Consider the following 15,149-nt stretch of genomic DNA (forward strand, 5'->3'; position numbering starts at 1 on the left):
TCATAGATATATTTTAGTTCATGTGATAAGTTTCTGGTTAGATTCTTGCAGATACATGTTTTAGTTTCTTTGAGGAACAGTTTGGGCCCGTTAATAGAAAAAAAGTAAACCACTTCCCCTGGCAGCATCTCATATTGAATAATTTACATTAGTAACTAAAGCGGCACACATAGTTCTTATCAGAACATGGCATCTGTCTCTTCAGACAATGAGAAGCACCTTTTGGATGAGGATAATATATCGTGCTGCATCACTGGGTTTCTCATCTTGGCACCTTGGTAAATCTAATTATGAGATATATGCAGCAGTTGCTAACTCCCATTAATGGATATGGATGCATCAGTGACCCCCATTTTACTGAGTCTAAATAAACTAATGCTCATTCTCTAAGGCACACCCAAGCTATTTAAACCTTTCTCCCCCACCTAAGCATGAGAACAGTAAATTATCATAAATCAAAGCTTACTGATGTATATATGACAATAGAAGAAAATTATTGAGATGAATATTCCCATTATATCCCCTCCTCTTTCTACTAGGAGAGCTTGTAAAAGGGTTTCTATCAGGGGCTTAGGTAATTCTGAATTAACTTAGCAGAGGACTGGTAGCTATGGAAAGGAAAAGAGTTTTGAGGGGAATTCTGAAGAAATTAGTGAGGAACCAGTTGCCTTGAATGGGAAGAAGGCAATTAAGAGGAAAGGGAGAAGGAGGTCAAAGTGTTTTCTGTGGCTTAAAAATCCCTTCTTGGTATATGAGAACCATATGTAAAGAACTTGAATTATTCTGAAATGGCCTTTAGGTCATCAGAGCGTATTTATTTGGCGGTAATTTTATTCTTATTCTGAATCACTTTGGTCAATGCTTGAACAGATTGCCAAATACACTAAGATTTAACACAAATTGTTATCATTAACATGAGCTTAATTTTCTTTTTATTTCAGGGGGAAAATTCTTACTACTACAAGATTTTTCAGACTACATTGGTGTAGTCTGAATTGTCAAAAGAAGCAAAATCAGCATTGTCTTCTGAGCATCCCTGCTCAATGTATATATTTTTATAGTCACAAAGAATTCAAGCAGAAGGGGGAGGAAAAAATAAAGGAATATGCTCTATACAAAACATATTCAAAATCTAAAACAATTCTCATATAATTTTTTTTTCAAACCACTGGAACTAAGACCCTCTGGAAGGCTGACTACTTAGACTTTATGTTAAGAATCCTTAATGAGTTTATATTTAAAATGCAAAGCAATTATTTGCATAACATGGAATATTCCTACTTTTATACCTCATGCACAAAATTCTCACCATGGGAATTTCAGGTGGCAGGGGTGAACTGATTGTGTAACCTCTGAAACAGGGATCTAAATTAAACTATTTCCCTATAGCCTGTAGATAAGATATTTATAAATTTATATTTTAATGTGGATTTTTAAATCTTGAGCTAGCCAAGTACTTTCTCTGTACATTGTGAACACTGTGAAGGGTATAAGTAGATCAGGACTGTTGATGCTTTAGGTTAACATTGAAGTTCAGCATTCCTTCACCTGCTTCTATAACATCTATATATCTCAGTTTTACTACATTGTACTTTACTGTGTGTGTGTGTGTGTGGGTGTGGGTGTGCATGTGTGTGTGTACATAAGGGTTTGGAACCTAGTGAGCACCCAGTATATGCATGTGAATGAGTAAATTAATGAACGAGTGAATTACTGAATATCTGAATAATTAACCAAGATTGTGTCTCTTATCTGCTTATAGATCCAGAGTTTACTTCCAGATCCAGAATTAGCACATATGCATTTATTCATATCTAATTACACAAATGCCTGTCTCTTGATAGAGAGACCTTCTTGCCTTATATTTCCTTCAGCCTTTCTGTGGGAGTGTTCCTAGAGGATAGCTATCACTTAGGGAAGAGAAGCTGAAGGGGTAACATGCCTTGTGTAGGGGACAGGTCAACATTTAGTACAGAATGAGTCCTGTAGGCACATCCAGGAGCACAGGAACACCAGAAATAAGAAACAAGGTCTGCTCTGGGCTTAGACCCAGGAGCAGCAGCCAGACTGCCACGAGGAGTCAAACGTGCACACCAACAAAAGCCAAGAAGTTAAATGGAGCTGAGAAAAAGAAAAGGAAGTAAGAAGGAATGGGAACTAGATTTGGTTTAAGGGAGCAATTAAAAATGGAAGATTTTAGTTGCACAGATAAGTGAAGAGCCTTATCACAAACTTTTGTACATGTATTTTGTATCTTAGGGAGGCCATATGACCATGTTATATTATTGCTCTTTATCAGTTTTCTTGAAGTGTTTACCAAAGGTAGCAGGAAGGAAGTGTTAAACCCAACTGTTTCTGAAGAGAAATTTATTTTTCTCTTAAAACTGACAGATACCCTTCATGATCCCACTTTAGAACTAAAGCAATAACTGTAATATAAACAAAACAAATGAAAACTTTTTAAAATAACAAATTTACAACAGTTTTATACTAGAATTACATGTAATGACATAAAACCATAACTATTGCTTTGCATAATTATACTTTTTCTCTAATTATGCAGCTAACATACATCTTAAATCAATGCCAACAAATAATAGGTCAACTGAAATGTGTGCAGTTTGCTGCTCAAACTCAGATCACCATGTAGGTAGAGTTACAAGTGTAAAGAGTTACAAGTTAATGAAATCCTTGTCCTATGTGTTCATTCTTCTGTCAAAATCAAGGGATGTATGATTCAAAAGGGGAAAAAATTTGATGTATATAAAAAATTTATCCTAGGAGGCAGAGCAAGTTGGTGGCATAGGAAGGTGTGGAATTTAGTTAGTCCCCAAGGGCAACTAGTAAATAACCAGGAACAACTAGTAAACTAGTTGTTTGGACCAACTGTTTGGGAGACATCTGTAACTGGACACACATTGCACACTAGTCAGGAATGGGTGGAATGGCTGAGATCACAGCATAGAACTACATAGAAATGCACACTTATAGATTGTGGTGGTGAATACAAAACTATGTGATTATACCCGGGACCACTGACTGTTTACTTAGGATTGAATGTTTAAAAAAAACAAACAGGGATACAAGTGATGGAGAAAATATGGAGAGAGGGATGTACCTAATCACTGCTGGTGGGGAAGTAGAATGATGCAATGCGGTGGTTCCACAGGAAACTAAACATGGAGTTGCCATATGGTCCTGCAACTCCATTACTGGGTATACACTTGGAAGAACTGAGAGTAGGGGCATGGATGGGCATTTGCACACTGGTGTTTTGCTGGCAGTATTCATGATCCACAATGAGTAGAGGTGGCCTAAGGCTACATCAACTGATGAAAGGAATGGTGAAATGTGGTGTATACATAAAATGGAATATTGAGCAGCTGCAAGAAGAAATGAAGTTATGAGTTATAAAACTAGGTAAATGGACCTTGAGGACAGTATGTTGCATGAAATAAGCCAAAATGAAAAGACATTATAATGCCTCACTAATATAGACAAACCATAATGTGCAAACTCTGAGAACTGAATCTGAGAGCAAAGGTTATTAGGGGAAGGCTTATGGTAAAGGTTCCTAGATTGTAAGCTCTTAGAGCAGTTACCTCTATTCCTGAGTTTTAATGATTATTTCTAGATTCTGAGATGCTGCGCTCTTGTGTATTACTTGGTTGGTCTCTGGAACTTTGGGTATCTGTATGACACCTGAGACTCAGAGCTAGAGTTCAGTAGCTATGAATGTCAACATTACCCCATACAGCAAGAAGCTGAAAAAGAGATCAGACTTCAATTAGAGAAATGAATGAAATGGCCTTGATTAGGACTGAGGTAAGTAAGACTAAAAGGAAAAGGACAATATTGACTGTGTTTTAAAACTTCAACTTCTGTGTGAAACCAAAGGTAGAGATGTTTATTTTGAGGAAAATCTTTATTTTCAGTAGTACACTATATAATTTAACTTGTATGGTTAGTTCAAACACCATAATTACATGGAACCTTGAAAAGGGAGTAAGATCTGGTTTGCTTGTACAGGTTAGTGTGAAGCCCCAATACATCCCAGGGTAATTTGGGCAGAGGATAAAAAAGTATTTGCAAAGCCCCATTGAGGGACTAGGGGAAAATGTGGAAATATTAAACTTTCCCACCTGGGGAATTCCTTATATTCTCACAAGCATTGTGGACTACCAGTTTAGTTTAGGCCACGTTGTCGATCCTGGGGCTTGCCCTTATGAAGCTTGTTACTGCAAAGGAGGGGCTAAGCCTACTTATAATTGTGCCTAAGAGTCACCCCAGAGAACCTCTTCGTTGCTCAGATGTGGCCTCTTTCTCTAAGCCAACTCCACAGGTAAACTCACTGTTCTTCCCCCTTTGTGGAACATGACTCCCTGGTATAAAGCTCCCTGGTAATGTGGAACATGACTCCCAGGGATGAGTCTGGACCTGGCATCATGGGATTGATAAAGCCTTCTTGACCAAAAGGGGGAAGAGAAATGAAACAAAGCAAAGTATCAGGAGCTGAGAGATTTCAAATGGAGTCAAGAGGTCATCCTGGAGGTTATTTTTATGCATTATATAGATACCCCTTTTTAGTTTTTAGTGTATTTGAATAGCTAAAAGGAAATAACTGAAACTGTTGAACTGCAACTCAGTAGCCTTGTTTCTTGAAGACAAGTGTGTAACTATATTGCTTATATGGTGTGACCATGTGATTGCAGAAAACCTTGGGGCTCACATTCCCTTTATCCAATGTATGGACAGATAAATAGAAAAATGGGGAAAAAAGTAAAAGAATAATAGAGGGAGATGGGGAATGGGTTGTTTTGGGTGTTCATTTTTATTTATTTATTTTTTATTTTTTGGAGTAATGAAAATGTTCAAAAAACGACTGTGGTGATGAATGCACAACTATATGATGATACTATGAAAAATTTATTGTACACTTTGGATGACTGTATGATATGTGACTATATCTCAAAACATTGCAAGGAAAAAAAATATATCCACATATTAAGGAAAAACTTTACTTCAAAAATGAAGTCTAAGCAAAGAGCTGAATGACAAACCTTAACATCTTGATTCAATCAAAGAAGGTGTCTAAAAATCTTGCCCTAGAAAATTTTATTTTTATTAAACAAATGAGTTAACTAAGGTTTCCATTTTATGACAACCCAAGCAAAATTCAGTGGCAGAAAAACATGAAAATATGATCTTAAATCACAGATCAGTCTGCTTCTTTGGATCTTTAAGTTGCCTAGTGATTTGGTCTGAATGCTTCTCTATCTTCTTATGGAAACTTTAGAGCTACTGTCTCATTAACTTTCAACCTAATTCATGATAAGTTCCACTCTTCTATGCCTCAGTTTCCCTACATCAGAAGTCAAGATCATGTCTCTTGTTGTGTGACAGGAATAAGAGGAAGGTTAATAAGAAATGTTTGCAGCAGTACAGGATGAGATTTCATAGACTCGGCCTCAGTGGCTAAGAAAACAATCCTTGTGAAAGCAAGGGAGAGATAATGGCACTAAAAAGAGCCTAAGTGCAGATCCCATCTTCTCCGCCAGAAACCCACACGCATCACATGCCAAGAATAATTCTAATAATCCTTTTTGTGCGCAGCATATTGAATATTCAAGGTCCTATCACATATATTATTTGTCCCCCAAACCCCTCGCTGTGGCACAGGAATCTGTATTATCATTTTACATATAAGAAGAGCTAGACTGAGCAGCCTGAGAAAAGTCAAGGAGCGCCAGTGCCAGGATATGTGCCCAGCCAGATGCATCCTTTCAGGAGCTTTAAAGAAATGTTTTCTTCTTACTGAGAAGATTGGCTATTTGGAAGACTGTCACCTGCTGTACCTCTTGTGAGTCCTTGCACCTCTGGAAGTTCCTGCCTTGTGGGCACTCATCTCAACAGTAGTCTCCTCACACCAGCCCCTATATGGAGTTGGAAAATGCCCCTGCTCCTGTGCACTGCAGATGGGCCACTTCCAATGATGTGCTTTCCTCAAGCCCCTGGTTTGAATGGGCTGGTTGAGGTCACAGAGGCTGGTGGAACAGCCATCTACACTATCCTGCACGAGGTTGCGGTATGACCTGTTCCTAAAAGGGACTGTAAAGGGCCTGGCTTACTACCAAGCTCTCCTCCCTCAAATTACCTCTCCAGCAACATTTACCCTGTACTGTGCAATAGCTTTCACATGCATTCTGATTTGTTCTGATTATGTATGTTTTACACTTGATCTAAATGTCCATCTGGGTTAACTACAGCATTGTTTCCCCATTTTTTTCTCATTGCAGATTTGTAATGATGAGACAGTCATTTTAAAAATGCATTGTGTGGGTGGAGGTGGCCTAAGGGTACATGGACTGAGGAATGGAACTGGTGAACAGTTGTGTGTGCATACAATGGAATATTGAGCAACTGCAAGGAGTGAAGCTATGAGACACCCAACAAGGTGAATGGAACCTGTAGACAGCATTTTGAGCGAACTAAGCCAGAAACAAAGGCAAACACTATAATGCCTCACCAATATGGACCAACTACAATGTGTAAACTCAGAATTGAACCTTAGAGCACAGTTTATCAGGGAAACGCTTATTATAATGGCTCCTAGATTGTAAGCTCTTACAGCAGTCACATCTATTCCTGAATTGTAATGGCTTTCTCCAAATTCTGAGACACTGATCCCTTGATGTATAACCTGATAGATCCCTAGAACTCTGGGTATCTGTGTGACACCTGAAACTGGGAGCTAGAGCTCGGCAGATATGAATATCAGTATTAGCACATATAGCAACTGTTAAAAAAGCTGAAAAAGAGTCCAGACTTCAACTAGAGATATGAATGAGGCAGACGCAGTTAGGACTCAGGCAAATCAGGCCAAAGGGTAAAGGACAATACTAACTGCATTTTAAAAACTCAAATTCATGTGAGACCAAGAGTAGAGATGTTTAGTTGGTGCAAGATCTCTTATTTCCTAAACAATTTAACTCACACAATTTGTTCAAATACCATAATTACATGGAACTTCCAACAGGAAGTAAGACCTGGTAAGTTTGCATAGGTTAATGTGAAACAGAGACACATCCCAAACTAATTTGGACAGAGAATAAAAATATATATGCAGGGCTGCCCTGAGGAGCTGGAGGGGAATGCAGAGGTGTTGGGCTTCCTCACCGGGATTGCTGCTGATGTTCTCCAAACACTGAGGACTGGCGGTTTGATGTGCCGAGCCCTCTATCACAGGACTTACCCTTATGAAGCTCATTACTGCAAAGGAGAGGCTAAACCTACTTATAATTGTGCCTAAGAGTCTCCCCTTGAGTACCTCTTTGTTACTCAGATGTGGCCCTCTCTCTCTAGCTAAGTCAACTCAGCGGGTGAATTCACTGCCCTCCCCTCTACGTGGGATCTAACACCCAGGGGTGTAAATCTCCCTGGCAATGCGGGACATGACTCCCAGGGATGAATCTGGACTGAATATCATGGGATTGAGATCACCTTCTTGACCAAAAGAGGGATGCAAAATGAAATGAATTAAACTTTCAGTGGCTCAGAGATTTCAAATGGAATCGAGAGGTAACTCTGGTGGATATTCTTACGCACTGTATAGATAAATCTTTTTAAGTTTGAATGTATTGGAATAGCTAGAAGTAAATACCTGAAACTACCAAACTCCAACCCAGTAGCCTTGACTCTTGAAGATGACTGTACAGCAATGTAGCTTACAAGGGGTGACTGTGATTGTGAAAACCTTGTGGATCGCACTCCCTTAATCTAGTGTAGGGATGGATGAGTAGAAAAATGGGTAGAAAAACTAAATGAAAAATAGGGTGGGGGGGATGATTTGAGGTGTTCTTTTTTACTTTTATTTTTTATTCTTATTTTCACTTTTTCTGGTACAAGGAAAATGTCCAAAAAAATAGATTGGGGTGATGAATGCACAACTATATGATGGTACTGTGAACAATTGATTGTATACTTTGGATCATTGTATGATATGTGAATATCTCAATAAAATCGAATTTAAAAAATTACATGAAAAATAAAAATAAAAATTTTAAAAATGCATTGTGTCTATATGTCTCTTGATTTTGTGAAAACTTATGCTTACTTTACCAGGCTATAGCAGCAGTTCTCAGAAGTGCACTTTTGCTCCCCAGGGGATATTTGGCAATGTTTGGTTGCTCAACTGGGTAAAGGGGTTGCAACTGACATCTAGTGGTTAGAAGCCAGGGATGCTGCTATTGCAACTGACATCTAGTGGTTAGAAGCCAGGGATGCTGCTAAGCATTGTACAATGCACAGGAAAGTCCACCACCACCACCTGACCCCCCCCCACACACATACACACACTCAAAAACTTCAGCTCAAAAGTGTCAGCTGCACCAGATTGAGGAGTCTTGGGTTATAGAAACATCTGTTTGTCCTTATTGTCTTTCAACTAATCCTACATGAATCGCAGGTAACTGAGAAACACAATCAAACCTTGAATACCGGGAGACCAACTAATCAGAATCTTGACTACTAAAATTATTTCTCTGCTTTATATTTTAAAAGAATAAGATAAATGATTAAAAAATTTTAAAAAGCTCACATCAATAATTTTGGTTTTCAAAAGTTGCCCAATGACTAATCATTCCTAGCTTTTACACATTTTACATCTATAATAGTCTGTCAGGGGACTGATGTAAAGCAAATTAGCCTGGGACACTTCAATAGTATTAGTTAACAAGGAGAGATCCACTTTGAAAAGTGTAGTCTAATTATGAAAACAGAGGCATTGAACATTACAGTCTAGAAAAGATTTTCAGTAACGCAAGTTGAAACAGAAGAGACTTTTACAGCTAACATTGTGTTAACCAGAGCAATCAATTTGTCAGAGCATCCAAATCCAGTTAATCAAGGATTTCAATTAGTTTCTATGACAGTTAATCCATAAATTTTATCTCAGAATAAGTAAAAATGAAAGTGTCAGAAGAGCTCTTAAAACATCATCCAGGAGCAATTACTCTACCTTCACAGGTACATGTGAGTCTATCCAAATTTGAAAATATTTGGAGAATGAGACTGTAAAATTCCTCTCTTAAGAACTTCTTCATATTTTCAAGAAATTTTTAGGGCTTTTAAGCTGTTCTGAATTTTGAAAGCTATCCAATTTTCCAAATAAGTGTGCTAAACTTTCTTTAGAGCACTATGTGTTTTGCAGAGTCTTTGTTAATGAAGATTCGTGGATTTAAATGACATACTGCAGTTTACATTTACATGGTAATTAAAACTATGTGGAATTTTCCTTTCTTTAATTTTAACAGCCATTACCTTTTCTGTTAAATCAAGAAACTATTACCTGACAAGATCGTCTCTTTTTGGTTCAGACAGAAATATAAACAGAAATGTACTAAGACTAATCTAGTCCATAAATTCTGCATTTTTTCTTGATTATCTTTGAAGCTCTTCATTTCACAGAATCTTTACGACATTTTGTAGCATGTAATTTCAATTACAGTGATATGACCACTGAAATTGGCATTTGGGAAGTTGAATGCAAATGTGAATAGTTTTTGGAGTACACAAATTTACTTAAATAGTTTACTCTCAGAGAAAAATATCTTTGGAAGTGATGTGTAATGATGCCTAAGTGACTCCTTCAGATGTTATACCTTTCTGTAGAACTGATTCCACTGGCATTTGCTTTTTCTTCTCCCCAATCTCTCCCTGACTCTACTTTACCCTCACCATACACTCCTGTTCTATTTTTCAGAGGGGTCAGAAAGAGCAGTGATCCTTTTGACCAAGATACATGGGCAAGAACGGACAACTGGATCAGAAAAGAGGAGTTAATGTAGATAAATAGACCTACAGTGAACCTAAAATATCGCAAATACAGAACAATTTTTGGTCAAAAACATGTATTTGCTTTCAAGTTAAACAATACTAAATTTTGTTGTGAGGATTTGGACAGACATGTAATCTTTTTCTGGAGCTTGTGTGGTAGTTTTCTTAGTTTAAACCAATGTTTTCTCAATCTCGGCAGTATCACATCTGGGACCAGACCATTCTTTGCTGCAGGGGCTGTCCTCTTCATTGTAGGATGCTGCAGCATCCCTGACCTCTACCCACGAGATGCCAGTAGCATCCCTCCATTTATACAACCAAAATGGTCTCCAGACATTGCTAGATGTTCCCAGGATGGCAAAATCAGCCCCCAGTTCAGAACCACTGGTTTAAACAGCTATATCTATATGCAAATACTCACAATATTAATGAGGGAGGAAGAAGAGAGAATAGGAGAGGAGGAGAATAAGAGAGATCTCACCATGATTGCATTGCACACTTTTTGTCTACTAATTTCATTTTTATCAGTTCTTCCTAACACATTGAGTTCTGATACTCAACAATTTGATAGTGGATAGGAACACAGGTTATAATTTGGCCAAAGATCAATTTCTAGTTCTAACAAATGCCAGTTTTGTAGCTCTGTGATCTTGGGAAAGACATCTAAACTCTCTAATCCTTCGTTTCCTCCATTCTTAAGTAAGAGATTGTCATAGTATTGGCACATGGATTGCAGGTGTTATGAATTTGAATTCATTATAAAGTGCTTAGTAAGATGCGAGTAAACACTCAAAACTGTTTCTTATACATATCTTCATCAATTTCATCATGACTGATGAGCCAGGTTTCTATTTTAAAAAATAAAGATGTGAGAAAATCAATCTATTGGTTCAACCTATTAGCGAGAACATAAAAATAATTAAATATTAATATTTTTCAAGTATGACTAAAAATAAAAGTCCATGAATCATTACCAATCCATAACTCATAAAGTTACAGTTTAGGAGTATTTATCAGCATAAGTAAATCTTCATTCACAATTAACTGATAGGGTGGGGTGGGGAGGAGGAACGGGCAAATCTTTAACGAGTGTTCTTTCTAAAAGAGGATTTGCAGGGCTAAGGTAGATTTATTCTCTTCATATACAATTTATTCATTAACTCTAAGGACTCAAAATTCAAAACTACTTAAAGAATAGTGAGAGTATGCTCCAGGTTAAAAGTGTTTTTTAAGTGTTTATAAACTACTCCACATTCCATGTTCCTACTAACAGACAACAACTTAGTATTGATTGATCTAATGCAACTGTTTACTTGTCCCTTATAAATCAGTGCAAATACTTCTTTAAAGCTAAAATCATCTAAATACCCTCAGCAAGTAAGGCATACTTGTACAGACTGCCCTAAGTATGTACATATTTGAAACAATGAACAATTTTTGTGATCCTTAAATAGAATAAATATCTAATCTATCAATTCAAGCTATTTGTATCAGTACAATGCTTTAGGTGTATATCCTTAGTTAAGCAGTAGCATCACCTTAGAAATTCAACATTGTAACAAACTGTTTTCACTTGGAGAGGAGACTGAACATATTCAAATTATTCAAATTACAAAATAATCCACAGTAGTAATTGTAAATATAAAGCTATCTGGAATAATTACAGAGATACCAACTTGTAAATTAATTAATTTAAAAAAATAGTTGCTTAGTGCCTACTATCGGTCAGTATTCTAGGCAATTGTGGGTAACTCATTTAAGAAAACAGAAAAAACATTTTCCTTATGGAATTTGCCTATATAAATATACTATTAGGTAAATGATCTATTTTACTTTTCTCATTGATAGAAGAGAGTTACAAGCAATGGGAAAGACTGGTCGAAAGAGAAGCATTTCTTTTATACAGATATTTTATATACATGTAATCTCTGATATTTTCAATTCTCTCCTACTTTTTATAATATAGCTGATTTTTAAAAATAACTTTATTATTTGTCAAAAGTAATTTCCCAACACACAGTATTTTGCTCATATTAGTTTTAAAACTACAACCCAATAAATTCCAAACATTCAAAGAAACCTCAAGCAAAGTTTGTGCAGAGATGGCAGAGATGCCAGGAATGCAGATACAGGTAAAGTGCTAAATTTTCCTTAGTCCATCCTCTTGGGTAAGTCAGCTAAATTAGACTGAAGCACTTACTGTTCATTCATCCCTTCAACAAATATTTATTAAATGCATATTTTATGGCTAGTTTAAATAACAGCTAAGTAAATTAAGAGAGCAAATTTTTGTATAACCATCTAACTTACTATCATGACATAAGCTCTTACACAGTATAAAGGGATCCACTTGGAATGTGCAAGAACAACTGTAGAGAACTCACACAACTTTGAGTAATAAGGGGGCTGGCAAGAAAGAGTGATAGTTATAGAGCACCATTGGATGCTTCTCCAAATGGGCAAGTGGAGATTGAGAAATGTCTATAATTCTAACACAAGCCCAGGGATGAGCATCCTCCGAGTTGGTTTAATAATGTGGTGCTGGGATGACTGGGTCTAACTCTAGATATTTGTATTGGCTGGTAGGAGTTTGGGTCTTTCTTTCCATTAAGGATGGAAAATTTTGTAATTCTTAGAGACAGAATAAAGTACATTTGCTATACACTGATCCATAATTGCCTAAATTCATTATTCTATAAACAAGATCAGGTCTTTTGACCCTTAAATCTACATAGTTTATTCTAACCTCTATTGTGCTGGGCGAAATAGCCAATATTTGGCAAACAATCTTAAAAAACATCTTGAAACTAATTTCATAATTATTTTGAAACCTTTGTATTAAAAGTTTAACTATCCTTTTTACTGTAAATCTTCTCACCTATTATCCACATTAAATATTCTCTAAGTATAAGAATCATGTCCTATAATTCACTGCATTTCATCAAAACATCTTATCCTAACCTTGCCCCAATTATGTGTCTAAAATGCTTATTTTTAAAAACTGAATAAATGAAATGGAAATTAGACATTTAATATTTGTCTTATGTATGAAACAAATAAACTTTAACATTTACAGTGCACAGGCTATCTCTAAATCAAAATATAGTCCTATAAACCAATTAGTCGATTAAAGAGAGCCTGTTTATAACGGTCTACTCACCACCCCCTCTACCCAAACCCCAGACTCTGCTGCCAAAAATATTTTGTCTTTTAGCTGCACGTTTTCTGATTTGATACTAAACAGTGGAAGTTGCATAAAGTCATCCTCACACTGAGTGAAGAAGTTGCTTCTTGGGTAAGGGCAAAAAAAGGGATGTGTTGGAAGGAACTTCTTACCTCTTATTAAGTAAGATCTGGTGCTTTTCTATGCCTACTGCCCTACTCAGCTACAGTGGGACCACTTAAATGGTTTGTCCTGAACAATTAAAGAAAATTTTAATTCCAGTCACCCCTTCACCATGGACATACACTTAATATTTTAGGTATGCCGTTTTTTTCTTTTTATCCCCACAAATGAAACATCATTAGTATTTAATACAAGATTGAGTTAGAATTAGCTACACATTTACCAATATCTTTGCTTACCATTCCTCTTGCATCCCAAGATTGCTATGAGTTAATTTACCTACTGTCTAACGTACAGCCTTTATGCCTCTACTTTCATGAGAGTCAATTGGTGACGACTTTCCCCAGTCTGAGTTTGAATAATGTCTTCAGACTGTAAATATCTCAGAAATGAGACAAGGAGTGCTATTCTGGGAAATACATGAAGATTGATCAATTTTACCTGACAGGAGGTCAGTCCTTCCTATTTTGCAGAGGGCTATCGTCTCAGACCACAAATCCCTATGGAAATCCTCTTATATCATTCCTTTCATATATCATAACCAATAAGGTTGGCTAAAGCTTTTCAAACATCTTTCTTCTTAGCTGCCATCACCAGTCTTTCATTCAAAATGTGACAGAAAATGACTTGTCACAAGTGACGACTCAACCTTACATTGCAGAACTGCAATTGCCAAGAACTTTTGTTGAATATGAATTTAAACTAGCTCTCATTTTATAGGGGGAAAAGCCCATGTGCTACATAAATGTATGCCTGGTCAAAAACCTTTTATAAGGCGGACTCATTTAATCAACTATGGAATGTGTCTCATGGCTACTGTTCTAGTTTGCTAATGCTGGGGAATGCAAAACACCAGAGATGGACTGGCTTTTATAAAAAGGGGGTTTATTTGGCTATACAGTTACAGTCTTAAGGCCATAAAGTGTCCAAGGTAACACATCAGTAATCAAGTACCTTCACTGGAGGATGGCAAATGGCGTCCGGAAAACCTCTGTTAGCTGGGAAGGCACGTGGCTGGCATCTGCTCCAAAGTTCTGGTTTCAAAATGGCTTTCTCCCAGGACGTTCCTCTCTAGCAAGCTTGCTCTTCTTCAAAACGTCACTCACAGCTGCACTCCGTTCAGTCTCTTTGAGTCAGCATGTTTTATATGGCTCCACTGATCAAGGTGCACCCCGAATAGGTGGGGCCACACCTCCATGGGAGTATCCCACCAGAGTCACCCCCCACAGCTGGGTGGGGCACATCTCCATGCAAACAACCTAATCCAAACATTCCAACTTAATCCACACTATTATGCTTGCCCCACATGATTGCATCAAAGAATATGGCTTTTTCTGGGGGACATAATACATTCAAACTGGCACACCTACCTATTTGAATAAATACCTCAAAAGGATCATTAAGAAAAAAGAAAAGGAAGGAAGAAAATTTTATCTGCCCTAATTGATTTACATATCTCCCTGAAAACAGATATTTAAAGTTTTTCTTCTGTTGCTTTAATGGATGGAGTGTATCATGCCCAGAGGGCACAGAATTCTCTTTGCTGCTTGTTCAGCCGTGAGCATCTTCCCCGAGTTCAGCCTGAAGTGACCCAGTCAGGAAAACGTGCGCCTGTGCAGCAACAGCATACATTGCAGATTTTAATTCACAGTGGCATTTGTTTTTCTTTTGTTTTATTAATGTAGTCAGTAAGAAAGAACTAAGTTGGGGTTGGAGCAGCGATGGGAACAAGGGCTATCCAATCATGAAACCTAAACAGATCTCCTGAATCATGGAGCGAGAAAGTATTGCGTATCCTTGCATCCAACTTAGCACACAGAGTCATAAAATATGTTGAATAAATGAACAAACAAATCATTAATAATTATGAATAGTATTTATCTTTCAGGTACTGTGCTACATGTGAGTGCAAAGGAGGTGAGGCAGAGTAGTAAATACTTAGTTTTGAAACTGTTGCCATTTAAATTTG

General features: G+C 37.1%; 1 protein-coding gene across 5 annotated transcripts in view; it reads right to left on the minus strand.

Annotated features, from left to right (window-relative positions):
* LRP1B (LDL receptor related protein 1B) overlaps positions 1–15,149 on the minus strand; it is a 1,893,223-nt gene that overhangs the window by 1,217,667 nt on the left and 660,407 nt on the right. The gene's annotated exons all lie outside the window — the stretch shown is intronic.

The sequence above is a fragment of the Choloepus didactylus genome, chromosome 9, assembly GCF_015220235.1.
Source record: "Choloepus didactylus isolate mChoDid1 chromosome 9, mChoDid1.pri, whole genome shotgun sequence".
NCBI classification, from domain to species: domain Eukaryota; kingdom Metazoa; phylum Chordata; class Mammalia; order Pilosa; family Megalonychidae; genus Choloepus; species Choloepus didactylus.